The sequence below is a fragment of the Spermophilus citellus genome (genome assembly GCF_964194105.1).
Source record: "Spermophilus citellus genome assembly, chromosome: 1".
NCBI lineage: Eukaryota > Metazoa > Chordata > Mammalia > Rodentia > Sciuridae > Spermophilus > Spermophilus citellus.
In genome coordinates this window covers 154775238-154793532 of record NC_138182.1, presented here as the reverse complement: position 1 = coordinate 154793532, position 18295 = coordinate 154775238, and positions in this window count along the sequence as shown.

The window sequence follows — 18295 nt, the reverse complement described above, 5'->3', positions numbered from 1 at the left end:
AAGCAGTATGCAAGCCTGCTTTTTCTTGGGGGTGAAGGTTAAGCACTTTTTTTTCTTCCTTTGCTGGGAATCAAACTCAGAACCTTGTGCATGCAAGGCAAGCACTTTACCACTGAGCAACATCCCCAGCTCTTTTTATAGGCACTTTTTATCCTCCAAGGTTGCTGCTAAAACACAACCCTGAGAAACAGTACTAGCAAAGAGTGGTCAGGACCTTACATTCAGAGCATACCCAAAAGGACTGTGTAGGGAATCTTGAGGCCTCAGGGCAAATTGTTTCTCCCAGGACTGACTCACCCATGCTCCAGTTACCTCCCTAGAGAGTGTAATTATCTGTCCCCTCCCTCACTTGAAGCTCAGCTACACAGGAGCCATTGGCACCACAGTCTCACAGTCCCCACTGTCTCACTGCACACATTAAATTCACATGCATTAAACAACCACTCTGATAACAGCTCTGAAATCTGGCAGGCAAGACTTAAATCCTTACCGCAGTGAACTTGGAGACAAGTTCAGGAACTCAGACATACAACAAAATAAGCATAACAAGAAACAGTTTATGTTGTATGTCATCAATAAAACAGCAAGAACTTTGGGATGCCAGAAGTGGGCTTCTGCCTGGATTATAATTGCAGGGGGTTATGATGACACCTAGTATGTAGGAAACCGATAATTTTTTTTTTTTAATTATGGACTCACTGGAAGTCACAGAGAATAACAGGTCCCAGTGTGGCCAATTTCAACCAATGGCTACATTTTACATAATTATAGTATAACAAAACCAGAAATTTTACATTAGTACAATGTTTGGGTATAATTCTATTTAGATTAGATTCTTGTAACTACCATCACAAACACGATAAAGAGCTCTTCTACTAGCACAAAGATCTCCCTTGTTTTACCCCTTTATGGTCACACCCCACTTCCTGCCCTAGCAACTGCTAATCTGTTTAGCATTATTAGAATTTTGTCATTTCTAGAATGCCATATAAATGCAATCCTATAGTATATGACCTTTTGAAATTGACATTTTCACTCAGAATAACTCCCTGAGATCTATCCAAATTGTTCTTTGTAGAAATCATTTTGTTTTTGTGGCAAAGTGGCATTGTATGGTACAGTAGTGCCATAGTTTATTTAACCATTCACCCACTGAGGAATTTTAGGCTTTTTCCAGTTTGGGACTTTCACAAATAAAAGTGCAATGAATGTTTATGTGTAAGTTTTTGGACAAAACTAAGCTTCTATTTCTCAATGATAAATGCCTAGAAATATAATTATTGGGTAAGTGCATATTTAGATTTAAAAAATTGCCATACTCTCTCCAGGATGGCTGTGCCATTTTACTTCCCAACAACAATATTTGAATGCATCTCTGCATCCTCCCCACCAGCATTTGGTAATGTATATATTGGGGTGGGGGCAGGGCATTCTGCTAAATAATATTGCTGACACCTCCTGTGGTTTTGATTTTTACTTCAACAGTGTTAAACATCTTTTTATAACATTCTTTGGAAATATCCTCTCATATCTTTGGCTCATTTCCAATTAAATGGTTTGCTTTCTTATTATTGAGTTTTGAGAGATCTCTATATAGTCTAGATAAAGTCCTTTATCAGAAATGTAGTTTGTGGGGGGATCCAACATGGCGGCGGGTGGAGAGGCAGCGCTCTCAGTACCTCCTCAGTAATGGGTTCAGAGAGACGCATCGATATGCTTAGATCCTACCTGTTGAGAGGCTCCTGGCGAAATTCCACTGAAGAGAGACCAGCCGGCAATTGGTAGGATTTTGGGGGGTGACAGTTTGCCCCAGACGAGTGAATCTCCGCCAAGCAGCGCAGCGCAGAGGTCCCGACTGCCACCCATGTCAGCCGCTGCCCATGTGACTCAATTTGTCGACCGCCCGCCAGTGGCCCCCGCAACTGGGCCGCTAGAGCCCCGAGGTGCGGCCCAGCAGGTAGGGCGCAGGGACTCTAGGAAGAGGTCTCTAGCCAGGCTTTCATAAAGTAGCGAACTGGGAGCTGAAATAAACCAGAGACAGACCAGTCCCACCCCTCCCTTTGGACACTCTGGCAAGGAGCCTAGGGCCCGCCATAGCAGAGAGGTGACGTCACCGGAGTTCGGCCAACAGAATTCCTTCCCAGCAGAATCCACTTTAGCAGGTGTGTGACTCCAACCCCCTCCAGATACAAACAGCCAGGAAACCTCAGGAATCTCCCTGGGGGCATGTATGTAGGGAAGCAGAGGGGATTCCTGATCCCCAACTCCCCTTATCACCAGCAGCAACACCCAAGGTCTTAGCCGCCAGTTTCTGGGGGCATGCCCACCAAAGGGGTCCGGAAAAATTAAAACTGTTGGTCCCCAGATCACCACACCACAGCACTGGGGCTTAGATGAATGACGGAGAGAGCACTCAGTCATTCGGGATATAGGACACCCGGTGGGGCTGCAAGTGTAACCAGATCTTTGGGGAACTGCCTCCAGTGAACAGGACCTGGCTGGCTGGCTGGCAGGAGGAAGGGGGGAGGGGAGGGGCCGGAGAAGTGATACTGCTCTGGACTAACAGGACTGAGAGACTCTCAGGAGCCGCCTTACAGGGATTGCTATCAGCATGTAGAGGGCAGAAGCTCAGCGTGGAGGGCACAGCTCCGCCTACTGGAAGAGAAGAAAATGGATCTCTAAGACTTCAATTTTTTTTCTTTTTTTTTCTCTCTTTGTTCTTTTCTCCGCTTTTCCTTCTTTCTTTCTTTACTGTTTCAAGTTTTATTGTTCTTTCCATTCTCCTCTAATCTATATGTCTCTCTCTCCTTTCTTTTTAAGAGCACCTTCCTTCCCCTTCCCCCCAACTTTAATCCCAAGTGTTACGTCTTCCATTACGTGTAATTGTCTAAATGCAAATAGGTGAATGTTTCAAGGCCGTCTATAGGGCTCCTAAATACCTAGCTACTACCAACACCCTGATCCAATCACCTGTTAGTATCCCCCTTCAGTAGAGCAATCTTATAAAGTAGCCAAGACATACTAACCCTCATACCATCATAGCACCTAACCTAAACATAAAGTCCTAAGAACAGACAACAAATCACTATATGCATACAGAATCCGGAAGCCTTCTATGAATTGAATGAATCAGCTTTAAAGTACAATAAAGCCCAACATTTCTAGACATAGTCTCCCATCACAAAGGAGAGACAACAGAGATATACAAAACCAAAACAAATTTATAGGAGAAAGCAGAAACACAGCAGTCAAACAGAGCTAGAAAGTAACGTGAACAACATGAAAAAACAAGGGAAAAAAGGATTACAAACAATGCAGGACAACTTAAATCTACAGGAGGACCTAGAGGCATCAGAAAAAAAGGACAGAGAAAGAACTCAAGGCATACCTAACTCAGTTGGAATGGAATATTAGAGAACACATGAGACAGCAAGTTGAAGCAATGAAAGTATATTTTGAAAACGAATTAAACAAACAAATTCAAATGGTAAAGAACGAGCTCTACCAAGAGGTAGAGATTTTTTAAAAAAATGAAACAGTAATCCTAGAAATGCAGGAAAGCATAAACCAAATTAAAAACTTAAATGAGAATATTACAAATAGACTAGATCAAGTAGAAGGCAGAACATCAGATAATGAAGACAAAGTTTATCAACTTGAAAAGAATATAGTCAACACAGAAAGGATGCTTAAAACTCACGAGCAATCTATCCAAGAGATATGGGATGTCATAAAAAAACAAACTTGAGAGTCATTGGGATAGAAGAAGGTATGGAGGTTCAAACCAAAGGAAATTGACAACCTATTGAATGAAATAATCCTAGAAAACTTCCCAGATATGAAAGATGGAATGGATTGCCAAATCCTGGAAACCTACAGGACCCCAAACATTCAAAACCATAATAGACCAACCCCAAGACACATAATTATGAAGATATCCAACATACAGAACAAGGAGAGAATATTAAAAGCTATGAGAGAAAGGAGGCAGATTACATTCAGGGGTAAACCAATTAGGTTAATGGCTGATTTTTCATCACAGACGTTGAAAGCAAGAAGATCCTGGAACAACGTATTTCAAACACTTAAAAATAATGGATTCCAAACAAGAATACTGTATCCAGCAAAATTAAGCTTCAGATTTGACAATGAAATTAAAATATTTCATGATAAACAAAAGTTAAAAGAATTCGCAGCCAGAAAACCAGCACTGCAAGGCATTTTGAGCAAAATACTACAAGAAGAGGAATTGAAAAACAGCACCCAAAACTAACAGTGGGAGGTATCTCAGTAAAGGGGGAGAAAAATAACCAAAGAGGAAAAACTATCCAAACTAAAATAAATAAATAAATAAACATGACTGGAAGTACAAACCATATTTCAATAGTAACGTTAAATGTTAATGGCTTAAATTCACCAATCAAGAGACATAGGCTAGTAACCTGGATTAAAAAAACAGACCCAACAATATGCTGCCTTCAGGAGACTCATATGATAGGAAAAGACATACACAGGCTGAAGGTAAAAGGTTGGGAAAAATCATACCACTCACATGGCCCTCGGAAGCAAGCAGGAGTGGCCATACTCATATCGAATAAAATCAACTTTAAACCTAAGTTAATCAAGAAGGATAAAGAAGGACACTATATACTGTTAAAAGGAACCATCCACCAACAAGACATAACAATTATCAATTTGTATGCACCAAACAATGGTGCTACAACGTTCATAAAACAAACTCTCCTCAAGTTCAAGAGTCAAATAGACCACAACACAATAATTATGGGTGAATTCAACACACTGCTCTCTCCATTAGACAGATCCTCTAGACAAAAGCTGAATAAAGAAACTCTAGAACTCAATAACACAATCAATAACCTAGACTTAACCGACATATATAGAATATATCAACCATCATCAAGTGGATACACATTCTTCTCAGGAGCACATGGATCCTACTCAAAGATAGACCATATATTATGCCATAGGGAACTCTTAGTAAATATAAAGGTGTGGAGGAAATACCATGCACCTTATCTGATCATAATGGAATGAAACAGGAAATCAATGATAAAAGAAGGAAGGAAAAATCTTGCATCACCTGGAAAATGAACAATATGTTACTGAATGATCAATGGGTTACAGAGGACATAAAGGAGGAAATCAAAAAATTCTTAGAGATAAACGACAATACAGACACAACATACCGGAATCTATGGGACACAATGAAAGCAGTTATATTATACACGTGTATATATGCATTATATACAAACATATATGTATATGTATGTGTGTGTGTGTGTGTGTGTGTGTGTGTGTGTGTGTAAACACAAGTCATTTCATCATGCATGGACATGAGGACTTTACCCTGCGTTTCTATTTTGCAACCTATTAAGGGATGCTCAGAGAATCAGCTTTGCCATGACTCCTAGATAATCCTTCACATGAGACCAGATCTTGCATGGTCAGACCACACCTTGCTCAAGACCCGGTCTTGAGCACTCAGGTGTATTTGATGAATATGCTCTTCTTCTGAGTTTTGGTCTTAAGTTCCTTTAGGGTTGTCTTATTTCTCTTTAGGTCAATAACAGTGCCTATTAGGTGAATGAGCACGTTGGAAAAATATTTTTAAAAAATATTTCTACTAAAACAGAAAACAAATTTCAATCTAGATTGTTGCATTAAGACTGGGTGTGCAGCTTAGTGGTAGAACAATTGCCAAGCATGAACAAAGTCCAGGGTTCAGTTACCACCACAGGGGAGAAAAGAAAAAGATTGCCAGAATGCTTTCGTCTGCTCAGTCAGCAAGTCTTTCAGGGCAACATTAATGGGTAATGACAAATTCATCATCGCTGTAGTTTGTTGCTGTCCTTGATGCTGAAAACAGCTCAGTCTGCTGCTTCAAAAACTAATAATGCCTAGCAAAAATGTCATATTTGCACACATTTTCTTATAGAAACTGTTGTCCTTTGCAATTGCCCTGGGCTTTAAACTGTGAGCTACTTACTTCATTGAGATTGAAGATCTGCTTCAGCCTATAAAGTGCCTTCTTAATTTTTTCCAACAATTTATTTTGGAAATATTCAAATATAAAGACTAATTGAAAGACATAGATAGAAATACCCATACAACCAACACCTAAATTGAGCCTTTTGCTATTTTTTGCTATATATGCCTCACTACCTGTCAATCCATCTATGGATCCACCCTGAGTGTATGCGTTACAAATGAAGGCGTCAGCACTTGTAAGCTCTTTCCTATGCGTATCCTCCTATGATGTTCAATATTTCTTTCTAGCTATTTATAATAAAGGAGCTTACTTTTAAAAATTTTATCCCTGATTTTACACTCTGTATGAATATTACAGAGAAACCCACCTAACACCACTGTTGTGAAAGTGTGTTTCTCCGGAGAGGTCTGGTTGCAATTACAGACAGTTGGCTGAGGTCACCCTGGATGCCAAGAACAAGTGGTGGCCATATTCTTCACCATTCCAAGCAGGAAGTCTGCAATGTTCCTGATGAATTGAGCCCAGTGTGAAACTGGCCTGGGCTTGCAAAGGGCCACACTTCTCCTCTCCACCTGAAGGAAGGAAGAGGGGTCCCAATAGACCCAGGGACTTTATGAGTAACCCCACACCTGCTCCATAGCCCTGTCCTTCCTCTCCCCAAGTGAGCAAAAGGTTCTGAACAGAAGTGCTGTCCACCTTACACAGAGTCCACATTTCTATGTTAGTATAACAGATGTAGTTTCTTTTGAATCCCCCTCTGGTGTACACACTGGAAGTCTCCATGTTATTATTTTTATGTAGGTTCCCAGAGAACTTCCCTTAAAAGTGGTGTTTTTCTAATTTGATGAAAAGTGCTGATTCCTTGTGGTGTACAGCAGAAGCAGGCCCCTGGGAAGCCTCACACTGGATGCCAGAAGAGGCCCATCTTGCCAAGATGCAGGTCCCCTGAAGGGACTTTAGAATCTTTCTAGAGTTGATATAGAAATTCATTGAGCTCCACAGCTTTCTCTAATTTTTTTTAACCAGGAAATAAAATCAACCATTTAATAAAGCTCTTGGCCAATACCTTTATATATTGACTCTGAACTACTAATTTTTATGGGACATCTCAAAAAGAGCACAAGGATTACTTTGTATAAAAGGATTATTTCAATAGCGGGAATACTGTGTAATACCCATTAAGTGCTTATGTGTGCCAAACACTAAGTGCCCTTGTGTATTAACCAACTCAACCCTACTGGCAGCCCTAGGAACTGGATGCTCTTATCATGAACATTCCACTGCTAAGGAAGCAGTGGAGGTCAAGATAATGGGGTGATTTATTGATCCAGAGCCAGAGCAAGGCCAAGCTGGGGATTTAGAGTGGGCTGACTCATCCAGTTTGTGCTTAACACAAGATGCTTCTTCTGAAATAAGTCATATGGAGGACACTTTGTAAGATAAGGATCTTCAAGTGTATTCTCATACAGTGGACGATTTTATAAGTTTTCAGAATGACCCACTAATCCTCTTTCTCAACCAGCTGTAATGGAGTTTGACTCAGTCTTTGATGTTTGGCCACTGACCTGTCTCTAAGCTTTGCCTTCCATCGTCTCTTTGGCCTCATGTCTGCAGAGCTTGATAAGAAGGCCAGCCTCCTCCCGCCCCACTGGAGGAAGATGGACACCTCCTGCAAATGGGGCCTTTTTTTGAGAGAGAGAGAGAGAGAGAGAGAGAGAGAGAGAGAGAGAGAGAGAGAGAGAATTTTTTTAATATTTATTTTTTAGTTTTTGGTGGACACAACATCTTTATTTTATTTTTATGTGGTGCTGAGGATCGAACCCAGCACCCTGTGCATGCCAGGCGAGCGCGTTATCACTTGAGCCACATCCCCAGCCCTAACTGGGACTTTTAACTCAGGCCCAAACTGACCCAGGTCTTTGGTCTGCCCACTGCATTAGCCAGGTTTCTCCATTGAGACAGGGCCAATAGGAGATAGGTAGGTAGGTAGGTAGATAGATAGATAGACAGATAGATAGGGAGACAGGCAGACTGAGGAGAGGGGGTTTACCAGGGGATTTGGTTCATGCCATCGTGGAGGTGAACAGTATTACCACAAGCCATTAGACACTGGAGCCCTGGGTGCTGGTAGCTAGTCAAAATCTAAAGGCTTGAGAGTCAGAGAAGCCCACTGTGTGCATCTCAGGGTGAAAGGCTGAGAACTACGGGATCTCTGGTATGAGCCCACAGCTGGGAAACCTGGAGTTGTGATGTTCAAAAGCAGAAGAGAGTCCCAGATCCAAGAGAAAGAAGGCAAAACTGCCTTTCCTTCAATTTTCTGTTCTATCCAGGACCCCAGCTGATTTAGATGGTGCAGCCCACACTGAGAACAGACCTTCCCTTCCCAGTCCACTGAGCTGCAGGACAGCTCCTCTGGAGACACCTTCAAGGTACATCCGAAAGTAGCACTTCTCCAGGAATTCCTTAATCCCATCAAATTGATGCCTAAAAGTGACTACTGTACTCTGCCAGTCTAGACCTGCCTGTGCTGCCACACATACCCAGAAAACCCTGTGTGGACAAGAAGCATTCTTTCAAATTAACTTACTGTGTGGCATCACGAGTGCCAACCCTCGAGCCAAATTTTAGGTGGGATATCATTTGAACTCGGTGGAATGTCCCAAAAACATGTCAAGAAACTTGGCTGGCAAATTTTTAGGTCTTTATTATTCTCATATCTCTTATAATTATGTAAGAAAAGAATTAAGATGATGAACATAAGGATATAAAATTTTACTCTCCCCAGATTGTTCTCATTATAATTTTCTCCAAGTTGCCTTTTTGACTATATTGTTTCAAACCCTATGTACCATAAATTCTTCAACCTCCTTATTGTGTTTTCATCTGCAGATTGCCTTCATACCCCTGGTGTAGATGTGAGGGCTAGCGAGCAAGCACATCTTGCCTTGACCCATGTGAATCCTGGTCACCAGAAGGCCAAAGCTCACAAGCCAGGGGCTTATAAGTGTAGAACACCTGTAAGTTCTTTATGCTAAAAGACTATAAAGTATAGAAAGTGACACTTTCTAAAGCATATTGCAAGAAATATGTCATGGGGGGCTGGAGATGTGGCTCAAGCGGTAGCGCGCTCGCCTGGCATGCGTGTGGCCCGGGTTTGATCCTCAGCACCACATACCAACAAAGATGTTGTGTCTGCCGAAAACTAAAAATAAATATTAAAAATATTCTCTCTCTCTCTCTCTCTCTCTCTCTCTCTCTCTATATATATATATATATATATATATATATATATATATCTTTAAAAAAAAAGAAATATGTCATGGGTAATCATTAATCCCATAATTCCTTTATCTTCCATATAATTCAATAGCAGTGAGATCTCTCCAGCTTGAACCCCCCAGCACTGCAGCCTGGGGTGACCACCTGCTCTGTGCTTAATTTGGAAGTAAATGTTGTTGATTGTCCTTCAAAAACCCAGTTAGAGAAGCTCAAGGTTGTAGCTGGATGCATGGTCACTCACCAGAGAACATGACCCAGCTTCTCTTGCAGGTAGTTGTGACCATGGGGCTGTCTGATGGATTCAAGCAGGCATGACAGAGCTTGCTCTCCACGTCCCTTTCCCTTTCTCATGGCTAATGCACAGGACTACCCAGGAGATGATGGAGCAGCACCTGGTCCCTGAACTACCTCATGGACCACCCAGGCTACTCTGCACTAGTGGGGTCCAGTGGCAGGAATCATCCAAAGCTGCTAGTCTTTTGGGCTTCCCACCCCATAAATAGCAACTGCAACCACTTGGTGGCTCAAGCCACATTTGGGGACTTCTCGTCACACATTTGGTTAAATTACATGTCAGACACATGTCACCATTATCTTGTGCCTTAAAAGCTTCATAGTCTCCTAATTGATCTCTTCATTCTTGCAGATAGCCTCACACCCCAAATCCATTTTCCACTCGGCTGTCAGAGAAATCTTTCTTAGAAATCCAAATTCAATTGTCACCCCTTGTATAAGCCCCTCTGATAGTTTAGTATTTTACTCTAAATGAATCCAAATAACTTACCCTAGTTTATATTTGTGTGTGAATTTTTATATGCTAGAAGCATATGAGGAGAAGACTAATTATAGATAATTGGTTTATAAATGCAATATTCAAATGACTAAGGATGATGAACTTTAAAAATTAGGTTCCCTTAAGCCTTTAAGCCCTAATTGTACATCTGATTATTCTGTTACAGAATCTAACAAAATAAACAAGCACACTCTGATTACCACTGTTATTGTCATTATTAATATTAGACTAGGCTAAATCTTGACTGAACTAAACTTACTTAAATTATTTATATCATTTGCAGATTTATTTAATTGAATTTCCTTAGAAATGTTAATTACATTTATAAAATTAATGGTCTGCATTCACTTTAAATATTTCCAGTAGCTAACTAGACAAGTTTTACTTATCATAATAAGTAAAATTATTCAAGATCTTACCCTCATGTGTATCGTACTGACAGCAGTGGAAAGTATAGTCCACAGCCACCCCCATGCTGCCTGTGATTGTAAATAAAGTTTTATTGGAACACTAGCACACACACTTATCTATGTATTATCTAAGGCTGCTTTTGTGTTGCAATGGAGATCTGAGTAGTTGTAACATAAACCACATAACCCACAAAGCATGTATTTACTGTCTCACCCTTTACAGAAGAATTTATCCACTCTTGCTCTAGGTATTGAAATGTTATGCATAAAAAATCTCAAATTGTCCTAAATATTAGTTTACCTTTTACAAAGTAAAGTAAACTTTCTTAATGCCACTTAACATAAAATAACAAGTCTAAGATCTTGGCACATATTGAACTTTGTCCAAAATGGCATTACAAAAACTTGTAAACATCCAGAGAAGTTAATGATTTGTAGTGATCACCAGTATGACACTACATTCAGAGTCTTGCTGTCTTTGTTTCATTGCAGATGGAGCCAACCCTCCTTTTAACATTCCATCAGTGCATCTCTCCATTCTTTTCCTTGGATGCATTTCAAAGTTACACATTAGAGTATTTCACACTAAGGAGTCAGATCCCTCCCTTGAGGCCTTTTTCTCTGCCTGGAATTCTCCTCTTCTATATCTGTATTTGCCTGACTGACTCCCTCTCATCTTTAATGTCACTCCCTCAGAGAAAGCTACACTCTGCTTACAACCAGAGGTAGCCAAGCATCTTGCTATATTTCTGCCTATTTTCTTTTTCCTTTTGGATTCTGCATTTGTTTCCCAGTTTCTCTCCATGTACCACCTGTGAGCACCATGCCTGAATCACTGACAGACGCACCCCCACAACATGAAACAAGGCCGGAGACAGAACAGATGTATGGCATATTCTCCTTGAAGGAATGCTTGAGCAAATGCATGAAAGAGTTGGTGGTTTGCTTTTATTTGATAAAACAATGGTCCAATGTTTACTAGAACAATAATTTCTCCATAAAACAACAAAAGCTAACCAAAATAATTCATCTGAATGTCAGATCTATTTGAACCATGTTTATTTAAAGGTGCTGGGGTTGAGGGAAAATGTCCACCTTGGTAATGCAATTGTCTCCTTGCCTGGACTGTCTTAGAGGGGAGTTTGTCTTTAAGACAGCTGTCACAAGCCTGGTGGCTTCAGTGATCATTATCTGAGTTCCACCTGCTTGCTTGGTTTGCCTTGAAGACATCCTTTGTCCAAGTGGGTGCAGGCCTTTGAAATGGAAATGCAGGTGGGCCTGCTAACAGTAGCCATGGGCTTTGTGTGATTGCTGCAACTGGATGATAAGCAATGCCAATTAAAACACTATCAAGCCCTGCCAAGGAAATGTTAATAAGACAGGCAGGACAGAGATGTGCACAACAAGCCATATGTCTGCTGTCTCAGATCCTGTTAGCATTTGTGGGAAAAAGAGATTAGAATTTTGCAAATTTAAGCAAGACTCATCAGTATAGCTGAAAACAAATAGGAACATAAAAAAAGTAACTGAAAATCAATAACTTAGAATTGGATATGGTTAGGGAGGCCAATTAGCGTGTTCCTAAAGAACCCTGAAGTCCCATCTCCCAAAGGAAAATAACCTAGAATTTCAGAACTGATGGAATTTTAAACCCTTGGCTACATTCCTCTTTTCCATTCTGAGACATCTTCAGGGATGTCATGCCCAGCCATGCCCTGTACTCACTCTGGTGAGATGGTGCTCCTAGAGTTTCAGGTGGTGGTCATTTAGCACTACTTGGAGTAGACTGTCACCAGCTGCTCACTAAGTCCAATGCACAGGGGTGGCTGAGCATCTGAAGGGTACCACCTCGGGAAGTGTTAGGAGCACATCAGTCATTTTCTGGGAGAGAACACAGCTCCTTGCTCCAGAAAATGCCATCTTCCAGACTCAGGAAAGAGCATTGTGCTCTTATATCTCATGGTGTCTCAGAGAAGAATCGAAGCACTTTGCCAATAGCCCGGGCAACCCTGGAAGACAAAGCCCTGCTGTGGTATCACCTGAATGACAACATGAAATCAGAGTTAAATAGGATTTTGTTTCAGCACTACAAGAGAACTATTTTAAAAATGACCACAGGCCCTTCTCCTACTTCTAGTAAACCTGTTATATAACTCCTCTTATTAGGAAAATCTGCAGAGTAAAATGGAAAATTCCAAGCCTGGGTCAAGATCTCCATGTGCCACATGCAAGACTTTGCTGCAAGTAAAACGTGTTTAAGCCTGTTCCATTTGGTTTGTCTATGAGATTCCCTAAATTAAACATAAACCCAAGTTATAGAGCCTTGGCGTACGAAATGGAGGCTGGTAATGTGAAGACAAAAATGATGATTTGGAGTAAAACCTAGAGCCAGCTGGGTGAGCCTCAAGCCATGGTCAGTGTCGTTGCAGTTTGGATCTGAAATGTCCCCTAGGAGCTCATGTGTTGAAGGTCTGGTTCCCAAACCAGCAACAGTCAGAAGCCGGGCTTGGAGAGGTGCCTGGATCCTGGGGGGTGGTCTCCTTCCTGAATGGATTAATTCCGTGGTGGAGATTGCTGGGTTGGGGGGGTGGACACTTGGGGAAGTGGATCTGATTGGAGGAGAGAGGTGACTTGGGACAAGCCCTTGTGGGGAGCACTTGGCCCCACCCCTCCCTAGGTCAATTAGGTACTGTGTGACAGCAGGGAGCTAAGTACCAAGATGGCAGGATCCAGGTCTGTGCCTTCAGTGCTTCCCGTCCCTGTTCCCCAGCCTGGGGAGCTGGCCGTGAGTGGGCATTGGCAAGACAGACCAACAGCCTTGCTCTTCCAAACACAGGAGTGGGCTGGGCTCCGAGCTGTGGTCAGAGGATCAAGTAGATCCTCCCCCCGGGTCACCGACCTCACACTGGCTGTAGTCACGGAAACCAAGTCAGAGGAGGCCCACTTTCCTTTGAGGATTTGGGGATCCGAGTCAGACAAGACTGCCCTTGCTGGGTCCCATGGCCGTTTGTCCCTGCTCCCGCACAGTCACCCTGCTGTGCTTTGTGTATTGTCCCCCTCCACCCTGGAGGTCCACAGAGGCAGTGAGGAGCTACAGTGATCCCTACCCCTAAACACAGAGCTCAGCCTTTGGGGTTCTCAGCTGGATCAGTGAATGTGAACAAGGTGTTACTCCGAGGTAGTATGTGTGGGCTACCTGGACAAAGCTACAGGAGAAGCGAAGATCCAAAGGGTCATTCAAAGAACCCAAAACTCTCAATTGCATTTGGAGCCTCCCCCATGCTAGTAAGTGGGATGGACGCTCTGGGGGTGATGAAGTCTCTAGCCGCTAGGACTACTCTGGGGCTTTGAAACTGGCCTCCTGCTGCCCCTGGAACAACCCTCTCCTGACCAAACATGTCCTATAATATCCTGCTAGGCAGTGGGATGGACTGCAGGAAGGTCATCAAATTGGCTTCCAGGGTGCTCCTCTCAAGCACAGTCCTGAGTGCCAAGGACAACTAACTCGGATGGAGTATTGGATTTTTCACAAAGGCCAGGGAGCAGTACTGCAGAGGCTGCCTTCTCAGGGCTGTGATCTCCAAAGTTCTGCCAAGGTAAATACAGCAAATCACCAAGCCATTGATCCTGACTTAGATCTCCTAGTAGTGTGAGTGGGTGGGGGAGGTTGCAGCTTTCAGTGAGAGCCCATCAGTTATAAAACATAGCCGTAGGCGAGTGCCCCCTTCAGCCCTGCTCAGAATGTAATGCGAAACCCCATCTCTATCCACATCATTATCAGACATTGCTCTTCACCCTCATGGGCATCTGAGAGCATCCACCACCCACACTGAGCTCACGCTGGTTAATCTCCCCTGCTCATGGCTCTTTGCAGGCTATGCGTCTGTTTTCATGGGAAACAGTCTAAATGCTCCAGTGCTGTGTGTGTTAACAGATGGGTCACATGAAATCCAAATGGCAGAGCCATTCTAACAGCTGAGATGAAGGGGCAGTCGTACGAGAATGTGCACTATGGAGGGCTACCTAGCAGAGACGATGGGTAGCACCACAGAGCATTGCAGCTAAACCGTCTTAGCAAGTGCTGTCTCACCTACTTTGCTTGGTCAGTGCTCACTGTTTCCATCTGGAAGCCGATAGATTCTCAGGAGGAAGCAGCTCCCTTCATTTTGCTTTTGGTGTGTGTGTGCTCATTTTGTTTGGTCTAATGAACGTGATGGCTGACCTTTTAAATTAAGCCCTGACACAGTTACACTTGGCCTGCAGAAGACATTGCTGCCTCCAAGCACCCAGGCCACGCCCTTTCATGTGCTTTTCCTAACTCAGGCCTTTGTGCTTTCTGGTCCTTCATGCTTGGATAGGTTCTTTATACAGCTACCTCTTTCTCAGAGTCCAGGGCAGGCTTCTCTTGTCATCTACTTTGAGACTCTTCCTGGTTTCTCCAAATAAAATGCTCCCCACCCGCTCACACATCCACTCACTGTGCTGGAATTTCCTCCGAGCGCCCGTTCATCTCTGAGAGTAACACCGTGTCTCCTACCTTTCCCGAAAGACCCTGCTCCCCGCAGGCCCAGAGTGTCTGGCATGCGCCACAGGGGTTTGGGGAAGATGGGGAAAGAGATGCTGTGGGTCCATGTCCTCCTGTCTCCAGAGAAACTCCCGGATGAGACCAAGCATCCATCTGCACTCACCAGTATGGCTGCCCGTTCGTGCTTGTGTCTGGGGAAAGCCGATGATAAGGAGGCTTGATCTCACAACAAGCAGGGCAAACACAGTAGACTTTGAGGTCTCAGAATAGTTAGGGTCCACTTTTGAAAGCCTCCTTATGCCTGTGAGGTGCCCCACAGAGTTCAACTCAAGGGAGAGTGACCAAGGGACTTACAGACCTCCTCAGACTCCATTCTCCCTTTGTTTTACCCTTTTAAAAATCTTAAAATGGAAACATTGAAACAGAATTGACCACACAATGTCTGTTCCTGAGTGATGAGTCCTTGGGAGAATGTCTAAACATACTTCTTTGCTTCAAGATCAATTTCAATTTCCAGAACCAACCATTAGGGAGGGGAGCCAGCAGAATCCATGAAAACTGACTCCTTTTTCCAGTTCTCTTCAACAGATGAGCACGAGCAACCGCAGAAGTAGACAGACAGCTCTTACCACGGGGTCCCGCTTTCCACTGCCCTCAAGGTAATGGAACCCATGGGAGATCTTCCTGAATCCTGGTGTCTCTAGGGTGGCTCAGGTTGCCATATTGGTAAACTCCTTCCTTTTCCTTCCTTGGATAATTTCTTTGCAATCTCATAAACAAGGCCTTGCTGTAGATGTTGGAAAATCTGAGACAGAAAGGAAAAGCAATTCTCCTTCTTCCTTTTGACTTTATCAGGTGATAGCTGGGTGCAGATTTCTGAGCATTCTGTTCCTTATCCAAGGCAGAAAATGGAACACACCAGGACTCTTCTGCCATTGACCTTTATGTTTGCTTATAAGTCATTTTTTTCACTATTGTATAAATTGACATTTCTGAATGATTTCAGGTTTTCAGGAAGGTTACATAGTACAGAGAGTTATCTGTGATGAAAGCGTTTGGGAACTAGATAACTGTGATGTTCCCGTGACATTCTGAGTACATTTTATGATACTGCATCATACACTTCCAAATGGCTACTGCCTTTTACCTATTTTTTGTATTAACTGCTTTACTAAAATTGAATGCAATTAAAACAGATTCTCAGCTGTGAATCCGTCATCTACATACAAGTTGCCTTTTCATATTCAGATCTTCTGTTTCTTTTACTCTTTGGTTCGAGCTGGTGGGAGCTTCAGGGATGCTGATGAATAATGCGCAGGATGAAAGGCGTTCCTTCCTCTTTAGGACTTAAGAGGGAAGTGCTTCCATTGTTCCTGCCTCAGGGTTCCTCCAAGGCATTTTTGGAGGTAACTTTTACTACTCATTGGATTCCTCCCTTAGTCATTGATTTGTCATTGATCTTCATGATCTTCATATTGAGTCCTTGATCTTTATCGATCAATTGATCTTCACCTTGAGCCAGATTTGGACGCACCTGTTAGCTCTCAAGACTATAATACGCCTTGCCTCACAATTTTGTATCTTTTCACTGTGCTGCACATTTATATTACTTTTTGTTGGATTTATATCATTGGAAGGTTGACTACATTACTTTAAAATTCAAGAACAACAGATGTGTTTATTTCAAATACTAAATAAAATGTTTTTAATTCCATTGATTTTGTAGTTAAAGAATCTTAATTCATTGTAAATCATTGTTTGTTGAATGCATTTTTTCATATCCATTCCACGTTCAAAATTGAGGGAACATGAGTTTCTTGGCTCTATCTAACACCCTAACCTGGACGTCGGTTAACTATTTGGCCGCTGTGTCAAGAGGCCAGCACACACATCATTAAAAGCATCTCCAGGACTTCCAGGGTGAGCAGGAAGTTGTAAAATAGGACCCAGATTCAGAGTCGCCGTCTCACAGGAGCCTGGATGGTCCAGACACCTGGATGGTTCTTCCTTCCACTTTCCTCTCCGGGTGGGCAGTGGTGGAGCTGGCCTTCAGATCCTTGGAGGTTGTTCTCAGCTAGGTGGAAACACCCCAGCTGTCAGGCCACTGCCCGTGGCCTCCTCCATCCCTGCGGTGTTGGGCCTTTCTTCCTATACCCTTGATGCCTGCCCTCTCCCTCCCCCTGCCCCAGCTGGAAGACCACTGAGGCACCCACACTCTTGCCTGAGACTGGCTGGGAACTTCGGGGGATGAGGCCGAAATGGCAAATTGGAGTGCAGCCTTTGGGCTACAGGCTTCAGGGCTCTTGACAGTTTTAGGCAGATGAGTGGATAATAAGAGTGCACTTTGGGAAGGAAGCAGCTTCGGTGGTGCAGGAGAGCAGGGGAGGGCAGTGTAAATAGCCAGGGCTGGTAGAGAAGCCGAAGAGTCCTGCCCTCTGCCCAGAAGTCATGATGATCTGCTTCCAAATGCAGAACCAGTGTGTGGGAAGTCACTACCTCTGCACTCTGGAATCAGCAGTGTCACCATCCAGCAGGGACTCCTTCCTTACAAATCAGTACTGTGAACTACTCAGCCATGCCACTGTCCTGCACACTTGGATCCTTGACGTGGACACAAAGTGAAATGCAAAAAATCAAAAAAATAAATAAATGAAACATTAGGCCTTTTACAGTTGGAGTCTTGCCTGGGCTTTCCCTCTCTTTGTGTCTGTGGGGAAGAATGGAGGGGAAGGGAGAAATGGGAGGTGTGAGATTTAGGGAGACACGCAGAAGCACCCATGTTGGATACTGGACAGCACCTCTGCCCAAGGGGAGGTGAGAGGGGAAAGCTCAGGAGGCCAGGAGCCTTCCTGTCCAGGCGCCCAGGATGGAGAGCCGGCTGTGTGCAGATGTCCTGAGTTTCTGGCTCTGGCTCAGCTTTGCCTGGTTTCCTACCTGATTCAGCCCACATTTAACAGGTGGCTACACTTTCACATGTTTTTCTCTATTTTAAATGATGTATTGCTTCAGCTTCACATTCACCCTCAACAGCCCCAGATTGCCCCTGCTCGTTGTCCCTCTCTGCTTTCCTGGTGGTGTTTCCCCTACGGTAATTATCCTTAGCTATTGAATGACTGCATTATTTTCTAAAAAGGAAGTTAGAGAAGACGGTAACATAAGAAGAGAAGTGCACTGTGTTTCTCTTTAAAGAAAGCCAACAAAGCAGAGGAAAATGAGACCAAACTTGTCAGCCCCATTTATTCAAGAAATTGCATCCTACTTGGAAAAATATCCTTTTC